Here is a 14,890-nt window from a genome sequence, read left to right on the forward strand (position 1 = left end):
GCTTGCAGTGAGCCAAGATTGCGCCACTGCACTCCAGCCTGGGCAAGAGAGCGAGACTCAGTCTCAAAAAAAAAGAAAAAAAAAAAAAAAGAATAATACAGGCTAGGTATAAATGTTGAATATTTATTTTATATAATTAACTTTAATAGCTTTTTATATTTGTATTAGCTATAATCATTTTTAGGTTGGATATCTTGGGCTTTGCAAAGAGATAATCATATTATTTGCAAGAAATGTTTGTCAGTACTTAGAATTTTTACGTCTTTTTCTTATGGACCAATATAGTATAGTGCTAAAAAAAAAAAGTAGGTGTTTGAGACAGACAGACCTGGGCTAAATTTCAACCGTACCACCTATTAACTTGAACCTTCTGCAATTCATCCAATCTCTGAGGGTCAGTTTCCTCAAAGAAGCATAATAATACCTACTTTAGGGAGATCTTAGGAGGATTAAATGAAATATTGTCTATAAAGCACATAACCAAGTAGCTGGCACATACAGCTGCTATTATTGCTTGTCTGATTGCATTGGCTGGAACTCCCAGAACGTTAAATAATAATGGTAATTGTGGACATCTAGACTTTAATGGTAATAGAGTCATTTCTAAATGCAAATACCAGGCACTGTTGATGATGATGATGATGACGACGAACATTTATTAAGCATTTGTGTCCCATTCAGCATATATATCATAGAGACAATTGCAGGAAATTACCCCGGCATCTTGCATACTTGCTCTTGATAACATTGCTTTTATTCACTCATTCCCTCATTCAGTTAATTCATTCAACAGACATTTGTTGAGCATGTCTAGAGGCTCTCATTTATTATGCCTCAATTCTAGCTATCTTCCTTTTGGATATGGTGTTACTTATGTGTTGAAGGAGGGAGAAACAGATACAGAAATAGTCAGTGGAAGATAACCGCATTGAAGCTTCATGTATAAACCACTCACAGAGCTACCTATGTGCACAGATTATGGCGCTGTCCTTTTATTACGTCCTTTCTTGTCCTTTATGCCTGGGCTCTCTGGCCTCATTGAAAGCAAAGAATGAGGTTTAGAGTTTGTAATGAGATGAAGGATGGGACTGAGCTTTTTCTGATGGAAGCTCATCCATTCATTCAGCCATCATTGGCTGATGCTAATAAAAATAAGATGGATAAAGTGTGGATTTTGCCTTTGAGTTTTCATAACTGAGAAAACCAGGAGTGTGAGGAATATTATTCCAGAACATATAAAGATGATGAAAACATAGAGAAGTGCTGGTTCAGGAAGGCAGGGGGCTTGAGGGCTTGTTTGAGGGTGGAGACGTGGGGCTATAGAGACGGTGGAGTTAGGACTGGCCTCCCCAGAGTTCTGGTGTCATGAGAGATTGGCAAGAATTTTCTGGGTGGTCAAGAAAGGGCATACTGGTGGTGGGAACAGTTATGCAAAGACGCAGAGACTTGTGGGAGCGGGTTGCTTAGTCTGCCAATAAACAGCCGTTCTTCCACAGTGGCGTTGTATGGAAAATAAGTGGATTTTGTGACTGAATTTTATTTGATGTAGCCCAGCTACAAATTAGAGCTTATCTTGGAGAGTTTAATGAGGTCAGCAGAGTAGAGAAGGGAAACAGCTATGCCTTGTTAATATTCATAGTCATGGTATTTACTGGGACAAAACAAAAATAAAGCCCCAAAATATAGTATTTTCTGGAAAAAGACTGGGGACCAAATGAGAAACTGAAGGAATTTACTGCCTTTAGCAAAAGCAAAAAAATGAATTAACTTCCTTCACATTTGCTCAGTCCTTCTATTTCCCTTCCCATTTTTCTTCTCCTAGAACCTCGCTGAGCAGCAAGTTTCTTACAACATGGATGAGAAATATTAGCTGGGAGCATAGAAGAAGATTATTTAACTCTCTCCCTAAAAGCATATGCAAATGGTGTACACAGGAATGAATTCAGAATTTGGGTATTAATTCATTTTTCCTCCAGAGTCAGCTTCTCCTTCTTTCTCTCTGTATCCTGCTTCCTTTCAGGTATGTGGGTTTGGCAGGCTATTAATGGGTGGAACCCACAGACACAAGGAAGTGATTTTATGGGCTTTCTTCTGGGCTCATGTACAATTTTAAAAAATTCCTTTTGATCCTCGAAGATCCCAGCAGCCAACTCTGGTTAACATCACCAAGAAGCCAACCACACCCAGAGCTGTCCTAGGAGCTAGACTTCTCATGTGCCAAGCTGCTGGCAATTCTGTCTCCTTGCCTGAGACAGAAGGCATCTTGAGAAGATTCAAATGAAGGGAAATGGAGAGTTGGAGAATTAGCATATGAATTTAATTAATGTTTATATCTGTGAAAAGCATTTTGTACCAAATAAATATCAGATAAATTCCTTAAAACTTCCATTGCCGTCTTCCCCTCTCTTGGGGAAGAGAGTTAACTAGTTTTAATCCTTGTTTTCTATACAGAAATTCCTGAGTGTGGGTCCAGTAAGAGCTTAAGATTGATCCTGTCCTGGTCATCTGAAACTTCTTCCTGTTTTTCTAAAATTCCTAGAGGTGTTTGTAATGGAACAACTCCTAGGGCACATTGAGGGGTTGGGGGAAATGCAGGGAAAGTAGAAGACTGGAGAGGAGCGAGTGAACAGATTTTCAAAAGGGGATGCCTCAAAAAGTAACCATCCCTGTGAGCTAGAGAGCAATTATTGTCTAATGAGGCTGGACCAGTCCTTTAACCTGAGACTCTCTCCTTTGGCCTTTGATGAGGGCCACTGAGCAGGGCATTTGATGGCTTTTTGAGACCTTACAAATAAAAATGGCCATGTATTAGTTATGAGTGTGTTCCCGACTGGACCCATTCCTTTAATGGGACTACTAGGCTAGTTCTATCAAGGAAGTACTGGAATCCTAGTGTATATTAACCAACATCTTGCTTAACCACTTCATTGAATTTGAGTAAGGTTTCTGAGCTATGCACACAAAGTCTCCCCATGTAGATAAATTAGAAAATTATAGGTTGGTGATAATATAATGAGAAAGAATTGCATGCCATTGAACACCTGGATTCCAAATATGAAGAACAAAGATTAGCATCAATCTGGGAGATTACCTTATTGCTGAACCACAGGGCCCTGTCATATAGGACATTTTTATTTATGGCATGTTTGAAGGCAGATTTTAGGTTCATTATGTTTGTAGATAACATAGTGGAAACCCTAAATAATGGAATTGTACCCATCAAATGAGCTGGAACCATGAATCAGAAAGCTATAGCTGGAAACAGTAGAAGTTGATCTTCTATTTTCTTCTCCCTCTTTCTCCACATCCCTCTCTGTCTCTCCTTCATCTTTACAGCATGTATAAATTTATAAACTCCATGCAGTACTGCCGAAAAATTAAATGAGATGAGGAAAAGTGGGAGAGGTAATATTATTCCATATACTCTTCAGATGAGACTCAAAATTTTAGGGAGGTCCAAGATCACATAACTCCTAAGTAGTATCAGTAGGGGCAGAATTCAAATCCTAGCTCCCCCTCCTGTTTTAATTTTCTTTTCTTTTCCTTTCTTTCTTTTTTCTTTTTTTTTTTTTTTTTTGAGATGGAGTCTTGCTCTGTTGCCCAGACTGGAGTGCAATGGTGCGATCTCGGCTCACTGCAAACTCTGCCTCCTGGTTCAAGTGATTCTCCTGCTTCAGCCTCCCACATAGCTGGGATTACAGGCATCCACCAATACACCCTGCTAATTTTTTGTATTTTTAGTAGAGACAGTGTTTCGCCATGTTGGTCAGGCTGGTCTCGAACTCCTGACCTCGGGTGATCCACCTGCCTCGGACTCGCAAAGTGCTGGGATTACAGGTGTGAGCCACCATGCCCAGTCTAGCTCCCCTCTTTTGCATACATAGTATGCTGAAGTTCTCTAGACATATTCTTTGAGAATGACAATGCCTGCTTTGCTGAGCACAAGCATTCAATGTAATAAAATGGCAGCTACAGAATTAGGCACATGCTTAATATGTTCTTTCAGTCAGGCAACCAGGCCTGGGATAAAGCAATTCCTGCTAACATGTACTTCTGCTGAGTCAAACATCAAAAAGATCCCAGAGCTAAAAATAAAGGGGTCATAAAATGTATTCAGGCCACAAGATCAAGAACCAGCACTTTAGATGGGCAACCGCATATGCTGAAAATAATGATTCAGTGCTGAAAACGAAAATTTTAGAGCAAAAAGGGACTAAAAGAAATAATGTAATGTAATCCCCCACTTGGATGTGGAGAATGCTGAACAGAGAGAACTCAGTTGCTTTGCTCAAGATTACCCAATTAATAATTGGCAGGATTGGTTTCTTGTATCTGGTTCAGGGTTCTCTATTCCATCATAGTGTTCTGACTTATTATAATGGCAATGACTTACATTTGTGAAGTAACTCTTTACACTCTAAAACTTCTATTATATTTAAAAAATGTAAGGCAAATATTATGCCTATATTACAGATGGGGCAACTGAGGCAAAGAGAATCTAGATGATTTGCCAAAGGGCATACAACTAATGAATGATAGACTATGACACAGGATTTGTCTTGGACCCTTTGCCAGGCTTGCAGCAGGGGGCACCCAGTCTATTTAGCTCTCTGGGCTGCATCTGGCTTGCACTTTGGCCCACAGTTCCTGCGGTCGTGTGACTGAACACTCAGCTCCTGGTGGGAGGGAGTTTGTGAGCGAGCAAGTGTGGGGTTCAGCTGGCCGCTGCAAGCCCTGACACAGGAGCAAACTCTGTGTGGGGCCTGAGGCCACACCAGGCATGTTGCCCTGAGGGGACCACAGTTGCACGCAGGCAGGGGTGCCTGCAATCCTGAAGCCCCAGAGGGAGTATTACAGTGTGCTAATTAGCTCTTTTAGTTCCACTGTCTGCAGCCCAATAGATGGCTGCAGGACTGGCTTGGCCCTGATGCTTCTTCCATCATGTGGGGTGTCTGCCCTCCACCAGCAAGGGCAGAGGGCCAGTGTCACAGTCTTTCTGGGTGCCCATGTTTGGTGCATCCTGAGCTCTTGTCCCGCACCCAAGAAGAATGAGGTCATGCTGACAATTGAAGGGTGTTGAGGTGGGAGAATTTTATTGAGCAATGAAACTGCTCTCAGCAGAGAGGGGATGGAAAGGCTGGGTTGTCTCAGTGTGGCTGAGTCTGGGGATTTTTATAGGCACAGGATGGGTGAGGGGCAGACCATAGGTAGTATTAAAAAGGATAATATTTGATTGTTTAAAAGGCATTATTCAGAAAGAGCCAATCAAGAAAGGGCAGACAAACAGGAACAGAAGTTCTCACTCAGGGTCGCAGGTTTCATCTGGAACCAGCAGTCCAGGCTGTTTTTGGCTGGAAAGTGGAGTTTCACCAGGGACCTGACCCTGTTTGCTTAGGCATTTGTCTGCCTCCCGCTGCCCTCAACAAGAGAGTCAAACCTAGGTTTTTTGGCTTCTAATCTACCTGCCTCTGAGCTGTTTTACTCATAATACTTCCAGTGCCAAATGTGTGGGATTTTTCTTCTACCTCCAAACCCATTCTCTGGTTTTCCTGACACCAGCTACGTGTGCTACAATTCAATTACGCCACAGCTACGTGTCCTACAATTCAATTACACCACAGCTACCTGGAGTTGGCAGAGACCCCACAGGTCAAGACTCAATCCCACAAAACTACCCCAAGTTCAGATACCAATTGCAAGTTCCAGGTTTCTACCTCTACTTCTGACCAACAGGCTATAAACAGGCTGCTCCCACAACCCAGTTCTCATGTTCCATAATTTGCTAGAATGTCTCTCAGAACTCAGGAAAGAGCTTTACTTAGGGTACAACAGACACATTGGTTTTCCATCTCTTGATGCTTGGGGCAAGGTACGGGGATGGGGCATGGAGCTTCTATGCCCTTTCTTGGTGTGCCACCCTCTCAACACCTCAGTGTGTCACCATGTAAAAACTCTCCAAACCCCCTTTGTTTAGGGGTTTTTATGGAAGGCTCATTATACAGGCATGATTGATTAAATCATTAACCATCGAAGATTGACTCAGTCTCCAGCCAGTGGCGATCAGAGGATAGGACTGAAAGTTTCAACCCTGTAATCACACCAGAGTCTTTCTGGCCACCAACCCCCATCCTAAAGCTATCTTGGAGCCCTAAGCTACTAGATCTCTCGTAAGAATACAAATGACACTTGCTTTTGCATTTTTTTCTTTTTCTGAAACAGAGTCTCATTCTGTCACCCAGGCTGGAGTGCAGTGGCGTGATCTCGGCTCACTGAAACCTCCGCTTCCCAGGTTCAAGCAATTCTCCTGCCTCAGCCTCCTGAGTAGCAGGGACTACAGGTGTGTGCCACCATGCCAGGCTAATTTTTTTTTTTTTTTTGTATTTTTAGTAGAGACAGGATTTCACCATGTTGGCCAGGCTGGTCTCAAACTCTTGACCTCAGGTGATCCACCTGCCTCGGCCTCCCAAAGCACTGGGATTACAGGTGTGAGCAACTATGCCGGGCCACTTTTGCCTTTCTTTAGCATAGAAAAGACGAGGGTTTTAGGAGCTGTGTGCCAGGGACCAGGGAAAAAAGATGAAATATCTTTATTTTTTTCACACTGCCTCTCCCTGCACTTGCCACAGGGTAGGTGTTTGAATAGACTGTGCAGGCTCTTTGGCTGGGTTCACCAGGGTGCACCTGAAGGAAGTGGCCCTGGTCTGCTGCAAGTACAGTAGCCTCACTCAGCATCCTCAATACATTCTTGGAAACTGATCTGAAGCAAAGCAACATACAGCAGGTCCTTGAATAACATCATTTCCTTCAAGGTTTTTACTTTGTTATCAAGTTGATGAAAAAAAGAATATTGTTTTGTTATTTGTCGTTTTGCTTAGGTTGTAGTTTCCAAGAACCTGTCAACAACATCAAGTGAGGATTTACAGTACTGCTTCTGCCATCTTTCTCATGGTACTTGTTTGTCAAAGGAAGAAGTGGTGGAGGGTGAGCTATTTTCCTTACTCAAAAAATCAGCAATCTTCCTTTCCCTTTCCTTCTCTTCCCTTCCCTTCCCTCCCCTCCCCTCCTCTCCCCTTCTCTCCCCTCCCTTCCCCTCCCCTCTCCTTCCCTTCCCTTCCCTTCCCAACTCCATTATGCTATAGATCATGAGTTTTTGTTGTTGTTTACCTTGACTTGCCCAATTCCAATTTTGTTGCTGTTCTGTAAAGACTAACGTCATAGCTAGAGCAAAGGACTGACAACTGTTTTGGTGTTTGTTTGTTTGTTTGCCTACTGTGTTGGGCAGAATAATGGCCCCACCCACTCAAAGATATTTGTGTCTTAATCCTCAGAAAATATGAATATTTCATGTTATCTGGCAAAATAAACTTTGCAAATATGATTGATGAAGGTAAGGGTACAGGCCTTGAGGTAGAAAGGGTATCCTGGATTATTCAGGTGGGCCTAATCTAACCCTCTCTGACTGTGGTCAGGTCGAGAGAGAGAGACAAGTGATAATGGAAGCAGGGTTAGAGAAATGCAACTTTGCTGGCTTTGAAGATGCAGAAAGGGACTGAAATCCAAAAAATTCAAGGAGCCTCTAGAAGCTGGAGAAAGCATGGAAATTGGTTTTTTTCCCTAGAACTTCCAGAAAGGGATGCAGACTTGCTGATGCCTTGGTTTTAGACTGGTGAAACCTATGTTGAACTTTGAACCTACAGAACCGTAAGATAATACATTGGTCTTGTTTTGAGTGACTAAGTTTGTGGTTTTTTGCTGCTATAGCAAGTTACAGCTTCTCCTCAGAGACAGGGTGGACCCCTACTCAAAATGTGGTTCAGATGTCAAGCCTAGTGATGATGCCCTCACTATACACATGTGCCAACAGGGTATTAAAAGGTTTGTTACTTACATAATAAGTCTTTCAGTGTGGCTCCCAGGCAGGTCCAGAAATGGCTTGAAAAAGCAGAGAAGGGAGACTGGCTTGCAAGTATTATGGTAGTTAGGTGGTGGGGATGGAGTGAAGGTTCTCGTGCACGGTTTGATCGTCCCATTGACTCCAAAGGAGAGAGCACCCAGGCTTTCTTAGCAGCTTGCCAAGGTGTGGGGTAGTAAAGGAATAAGGTAGAGTGAGGCTTAAATAATGTCAATAGTCAAACAGCAAGAAATGGAGTCCGACTCTATTATACAGCAACAAGAGAAAGCTGGTACACTAATCTTCCTCTAGCTCCATCTATGGAGACTGTGAATCTGCCCATTCATCCACCCTGTGTTCTATTATGTATCCACTGCATGCCAGGTATAGTTCTAGAGATTATGGATGTAGCAATGTCCATGAAATAATATTTTTTCCTGTTGTACTCACAGTGTAGTAGGAGTGAACACTGAATTGACTCATCAGTATTTGATTATTTGCTGAGGATCACAATTGTAGTATCTTGAGGACCATAAGAGACCACAATGGAGAGGGAAACTTTTCTTTATACTAATTTTAGGAGAATTTTCCCTGGAAAGATGAGAGTTGGCACAGTTGAACTGGCAGTTCAACACCCAGTGGTAGAGATGAAAGAATTCTAGGCAGAAGAGAAAAGCAGAGACAAAGGCTTAGATGCATGAAGTTATGTCCGTGTTGCAGTGAATGGGATTAAAACATGAGGATTTTTTTTCACCCTTTGATTTCCTGTGGGCTTGGGATTGGGGAATGAAGATTAGGGGGGCAGTTTGGAAGGAAAAGCTGGAATAGTAAGAGAGAGTGGGGTTAAAGATGACCCACTGTTGGTTAGCTGCATGTTGACCTCATGTAAGGATGTGAGTTTGTTTTCAGTCTAAAGTCATTGACTCATACCCAGTTTAATATACTTGAAGGAAAACATGTGAGATCTATAAAGTAGACAAGATTGGAAAGAAATTGTTTCAAGAAAAGGAAGTTAATCAGTAACTGAGTCTAACTGCTATAGACTACAGTTTCTTTTCCAATAATGGCCCAAGGAAATGATGCACAAAGTATGTGGAATTATGATTGCTCATTGAAGAGGGAGTTTGCTTTGGGGGTGGACTGAGGGGTTGGCGAAGGAATAAAGATGCTCATCATGACTCAGAATATGTCGTCTCTCCCTTGGGTCCTCCTCCTGGTGACACGCTAGAACATCCTGGGACATTGCTGTTTTTTTCTTTTTTTTTTTTCTTTTTTTTCTTTTTTTTTTTTTTTGAGACAAAGTCTTGCTCTTGTCCTCTAGGCTGGAGTATAATGGCATAATCTCAGCTCACTGCAACCTCGGCCTCCCAGGTTCAAACAATTCTCCTGCCTCAGCCTCCTGAGTAGCTGGGATTATAGGCGGCTGCCACCACGCCCAGCTAATTTTTGTATATTTAATAGAGATGGGGTTTCACCATGTTGGCCAGGCTGGTCTCCAACTCCTGACCTCAGGTGATCTGCCTGCCTCGGCCTCCCAAAGTGCTGAGATTACAGGTGTGAGCCACCGCACCCGGCCATCATTGTTGGTCTTTAAACTCCATTCCTCCCCAGAGGGCTGGTACCTTGGTAGTAGCCTCTACCCTCATGTGGGTATCATCTGGGGCAGTCTGGATTTGTATAAGAATTCCAATGTTAATGATGGAGTTCTGTTGGAAAGAGGGACAAGTCTTTCAAATTCTCATCCCCACCTGGTACTGCGTTCTCCCTTCTCTCTCCCTCTGTTTTGTATTTTAGATTCAGGGGGATCTTTCACATATATAACAAGTTCTTGCTTTGAACTTAAAAATAAACACTATGAAAAAAGAAATGTGTGTTCCAATCTGACTTGAAAATGCCCAAATGTGATTAGTATTAGACTGTGAAATACCTCTGCTTATCTCCAGGAGCCAGCTGCTGGGAGCATTTTGAGGGATCAGGCTGGTTGTTATGGGTGATGTTTTTTTAAAAACAAAACATAAGCCCCAAATGATCTGTGTACAGACTCTCCGTGAAGTCCCCTTTGTCAAAAACTCTGTCTTTCTAATTTTTATTCTCCCCTCATTTGTCCCGATCCCAATCATGGAAGACAGTGTGGGAGCCAAATAGGTTCCAATTTCAATCTGGCCATTTCCCTCTTGCTTCTCTCTGTATTTCAGCCTTTCTCTTTTCTAAACTTGCCTGGCTGCATCTAAGGACTTTCCACTTGAGGAAACAAATTATTTGGGTCATACAGGCCACCACTGCTATTTATGAGCCAAAAAAATGCCGCTTGGCATTTGGAAAACTGATTTATTAATACACGCAGGGTCTTGCATGTCAACAACTGCAAATTATGGATAACAGATTTGCATCTTCTATAATTTCATGGCCTCATTCAAAAGGACTTAATGAGCTAACAAAAAGGGCTAAATGATAAAATGTTTTTTTTTTCTCTCAAAGCTCTTTTTGACCTACCTGCTTATCTCTCCCACCAAAAAGTAAGAAAGAAGGAAAGAAAACAAAAAATATTAATTTACTGAAAAGCTTAACTTTAAAGCATTATGAGATTTTAAATTCGTGAATTACTCTGTATGATATACAAGTCAATTACAGAAAGAATAGGAAATAGTAACAGGTTTGCATCAATCTTCAGCTAAACTATGTTCAGGGAAATGAAGCTAGAATTCAATCAAGCAGAGAGCTAACATTAAATTCCTTCTGAACACACTACTCTGGAAGAATATTTGAGGGACACTAAAAGTGAAAAATAAGGTATATTTGTGTTTGGTGAATGTGCACTATATTTGAAGAGACAAGATATTAAAAGTTGTGTATTGACATTGAAAACTTCCTTAGCAATTTACTCCCCAGAGAGGTGAAGCAGCAGAGGGTCATTACTTGGCAAATAAGCAAAAAGGATAATAATCACCACTAACTGGAGGCATTACTGTGGGATTGCCAGGGTCTGTATTAGTCCATTTTGTGTTACTATAAAGGAATACCTGAGGCTAGATAATTTATGAAGACGAGAGTTTTAATTGGCTCATGGTTCTGCAGGCTGTACACAAAGTAGAGTGCCTGGATCTGGTGAGGGCTTCAGAAAGCTTCCAATCACGGCAGAAGGTGAAGAGGAGCCAGGCTGTCACATGGCAAGAGAGAGGGCAAGCCAGAGAAGGGAGAGGTCTCAGACTCTTTTAAACAACCAGATCTTATGTGAACTAACTGAGCAAGAACTGACTCATCACCAAGGGGATGGTGCTAAGCCATTTATGAGGGATCCACCCACATCATCTAACACTTCCCAGTAGGCCCCACTTCTAACATTGGAAGTCACATTTCAACATGAGATTTGGAGGGGACAAATATCCAAAGTATGTCAGGGTCCGCGAGGATTTCTTTCTCTCACCCCAGCTCCCTCCACTCCCTTCCTTTTTTTTTTTTTTTTTTTGAGATAGCATTTGGCTCTGTTGCCCAGTCTGGAGTGCAGTGGCATGATCATGGCTCACTGCAGCCTCAGCCTCAACTTCCCAGGCTCAAGTGATTCTCCCACCTCAGCCTCCCAGTCTTCAGTCTCCTGGAACTACAGGTGTATACCACCATGCCCAGCTACTTTTTAAACTTTTTTTTTAAGAGATGAGGTCTCCCTATGCTTCCCAGGCTGTTTTCAAACTTCTGGGTTCAAGCAATCCTCATGCTTCAACCTCCCAAAGTGCTGGAATTACAAGTGTGGGCTCCTGCTCCTGGCCCCTGAGAAGATTTCAAATAAGAGATAGATTATTTCAAGGCCGGGCGCGGTGGCTCAAGCCTGTAATCCCAGCACTTTGGGAGGCCGAGATGGGCGGATCACGAGGTCAGGAGATCGAGACCATCCTGGCAAACACGGTGAAACCCCGTCTCTACTAAAAAAATTCAAAAAACTAGCCAGGCGAAGTGGTGGGCGCCTGTAGTCCCAGCTACTCGGGAGGCTGAGGCAGGAGAATGGCGTAAACCCAGAGGCGGAGCTTTCAGTGAGCTGAGATCCGGCCACTGCACTCCAGCCTGGGCGACAGAGCGAGACTCTGTCTCAAAAAACAAATTTCTTTTCTGGATTTCAAATACAATCAGGATCCTGGTAAGTTGGAAAAGCCAGGAGAACATCTCACAAGAGAGGGGATGAAAAGAGGACTTACAGAAGGATGTTCTGTGGGTGCTCGGGATTCTGTGTACAGAGGTTCTTTGTTAGTTTGGAGAATTAACGGAGAGATGTGATTCAAAAGAGCATCACAAACATCAAATGCCTAGGAAATGCCAATGAAAGATACTCGAGACTCCTACACAGAAAACTACACACAGTTACTGATGATAAATAGAAGGAAATACCAAGTTCATGGATTGAAAGAGTCAAGGTTGTTTCTTATTTTCTTGAAATTGATCTATATATATTTAATTCAGTCCAAATCACATCCCAGCAGATTTTATAATTGTGGAAATTGATAAGCTGATTCTATATACGGGGCCGGGTGCGGGAGGCCAAGGTGGGTGGATCACTTGAGGCCAGGAGTTCAAGACCAGTCTGGCCAACATGGCAAAACCCCATCTTGGCTAAAAAATACAAAAATTAGCCAGGTGTGGTGGTGCATGCTTGTAATCCCAGCTACTCAAGAGGCTGAGGCAGAGCATTGCTTGAATCTGGGAGGCGGAGGCTGCAGTGAGCTGAGATCACACCACTGCACTCCAGCCTAGGAGATAGAGTAAGACTCCAGAGCTAAGAATGGCCAACATCAAAGATGAGTAAGATGTATTAAACTTTAAGATGTATTTAAAACTACAGTACTTAAGGCTTTGGGTTACTAACATGATCCATGGATCATATTAGATGTACTACTGAAACTATAGTAATTAAGGCTGTGGGTTATTAATATGTTCAATGGAATAGAGAGTCCAGAAACAGACTCACACATATTTGGTCACCTGATTTATGACAGAGTTGCCAGTTGCATTACTGCTGACTGTAAATTGGTGCACCTACTTTGAAAAACATGAATATTCTGAGACACAGCAGTTCCATATTTCAGTATATCAACAGAAATGTGTACATGTGTACCAAAAGACATATCCACGGGTGTCTATAACATCACTGTTTCTTATAACCCCACCCCTCATTACCATTAGAAACAACCTGAACGTCTATCAACAACTAAATGACTAATAAATTATAATTCATTCACACCATGGAAGACTATATAGCAGGTTTGGTCAACTTTTTCTGTAAAAGATCAGATGGTAAATCTTTCAGACTTTGCAGGCTGTTCAGGTTCTGACACAACAACTCATCTCTGCTTTTGAATCATGAAAGCGGCCACAGAGGATACATAAGTGAACATGGCTGTGCTTCTAGAACTTTATCTATGGATACTGAAACTTGAATTCCATACAATCCACTTTAGAAAATATTCTTTTTCTTTAGATTTTTTTTTGAGTATTAAAAAATATAAAAACTGTTATTAGCTTGCAGGTTGCACAAAAACCTGTGATGAGACATACATGAAGAAGGACCAGCAACTGCTACACACTGCACAACATGGACAAACCTTACAGATTATAGAAGAAAAACAGACTAAAAGCAGCATACACATTATAATTCCACTTATATAAAGTTCAAAAACAGGCAAAACTAATTTATGGTGATGAAAGTCAAAAGAGTGATTACCTTTGAAAATGGAATTATACAGCAGGCTTCTGCACTGTGGCTGATGCTCTGTTTTGTGATCTAGCTGGTAGCTAGTCAGATGGGTTTGTTTTCTAAAAGGTCACCAATCTGTAGTGTGAATTTGCTGTATCTCAATAGAACAATGTTTTTGGTTTATTTGTTTTAAAGAATCTAGGAGTAATTTAAGAGACAATATCATGCAATATCTGAGAGTGTAGATTCTGTACACAGACTGCTAAATCCTAGTTTTATCATTAGCTGTGTGATCTTCGGCAAGTTGTTTCACCTCTCTGTTCTTTAGTGGTTCTCAACTGTAAAAAAGTGATCACAGTCGTACTCAGTTGACTCAATAGTCCTCGATACTTGTAGTACTGTTGTAAGAATGATGAGTTAAGCCATATAAAGTCACTTAGAACAATGCTGGCATACCCTAAGAACTCAATAAATGTTAGATATTATTCTTGTGGCCAATAACTTTTTTGCTTTAGGTCTTAAGCTCCAGTTTGTTAAGACATTTATAAACTCTTGATTCTGCCACAAATATACTTTTAGATTAAGCAAGGCCAGGAGCACAAAGAAGCCTTTTTAAACTCACATGTGGTCCAGCCCAGCTCACCAGGAATCTGATTCTGAAGAGTCTGGGAATAAAGGCTCAGAGTCATAAATAATATAAATATCCCTTGTCTTATTTAGAATGCACATATTGCCTGTGAATAGTTGCAGTGTCAGTAGGTGTTAGCTGAAGACTCTGAGATCTGGGATTCCAAACAAATATATACTTCCATTCTGAACTAATCATTTTTATAGAAAACAGACGAGGCCTGTTGGGTAGGTGCATGAACAATATCTTATGCTGCTCGCCTGTTCTCTAGGCTGAGGTCCTGCATCCAAAGAGTGCCAGAAGCAGGATATCTTGACCTCTGGGAATTTTATAAGGTAAACCTTGCTCATCCACCTAAAATATTTTCCTGGAAAAAAAAAGCCAAAAATAAATAAAGTCCAAAATATAATCTAATTCCTACCCTTTATGCTCCTTAAATGACTACTATACCATCCTGGGAAGCATCATATTCCCTGACTTAAAAAAAACGAAGCAAATATGCCAGGCACAGTGGCTCAGGCCTGTGATCCCAGCACTTTGGAAGGCCAAGGCAGGCGGATCATTTGAGCTCAGGAGTTCATGACCAGCCTGAGCAACACAGTGAGACTTCATTTCTGCAGCACACACAGACACACACACACACACACACACACACACACAATTAGCCAAACATGGTGGCATGCTCCAGTAG

Source organism: Chlorocebus sabaeus, chromosome 16 (genome assembly GCF_047675955.1).
Source record: "Chlorocebus sabaeus isolate Y175 chromosome 16, mChlSab1.0.hap1, whole genome shotgun sequence".
In the NCBI taxonomy this organism is placed as follows: domain Eukaryota; kingdom Metazoa; phylum Chordata; class Mammalia; order Primates; family Cercopithecidae; genus Chlorocebus; species Chlorocebus sabaeus.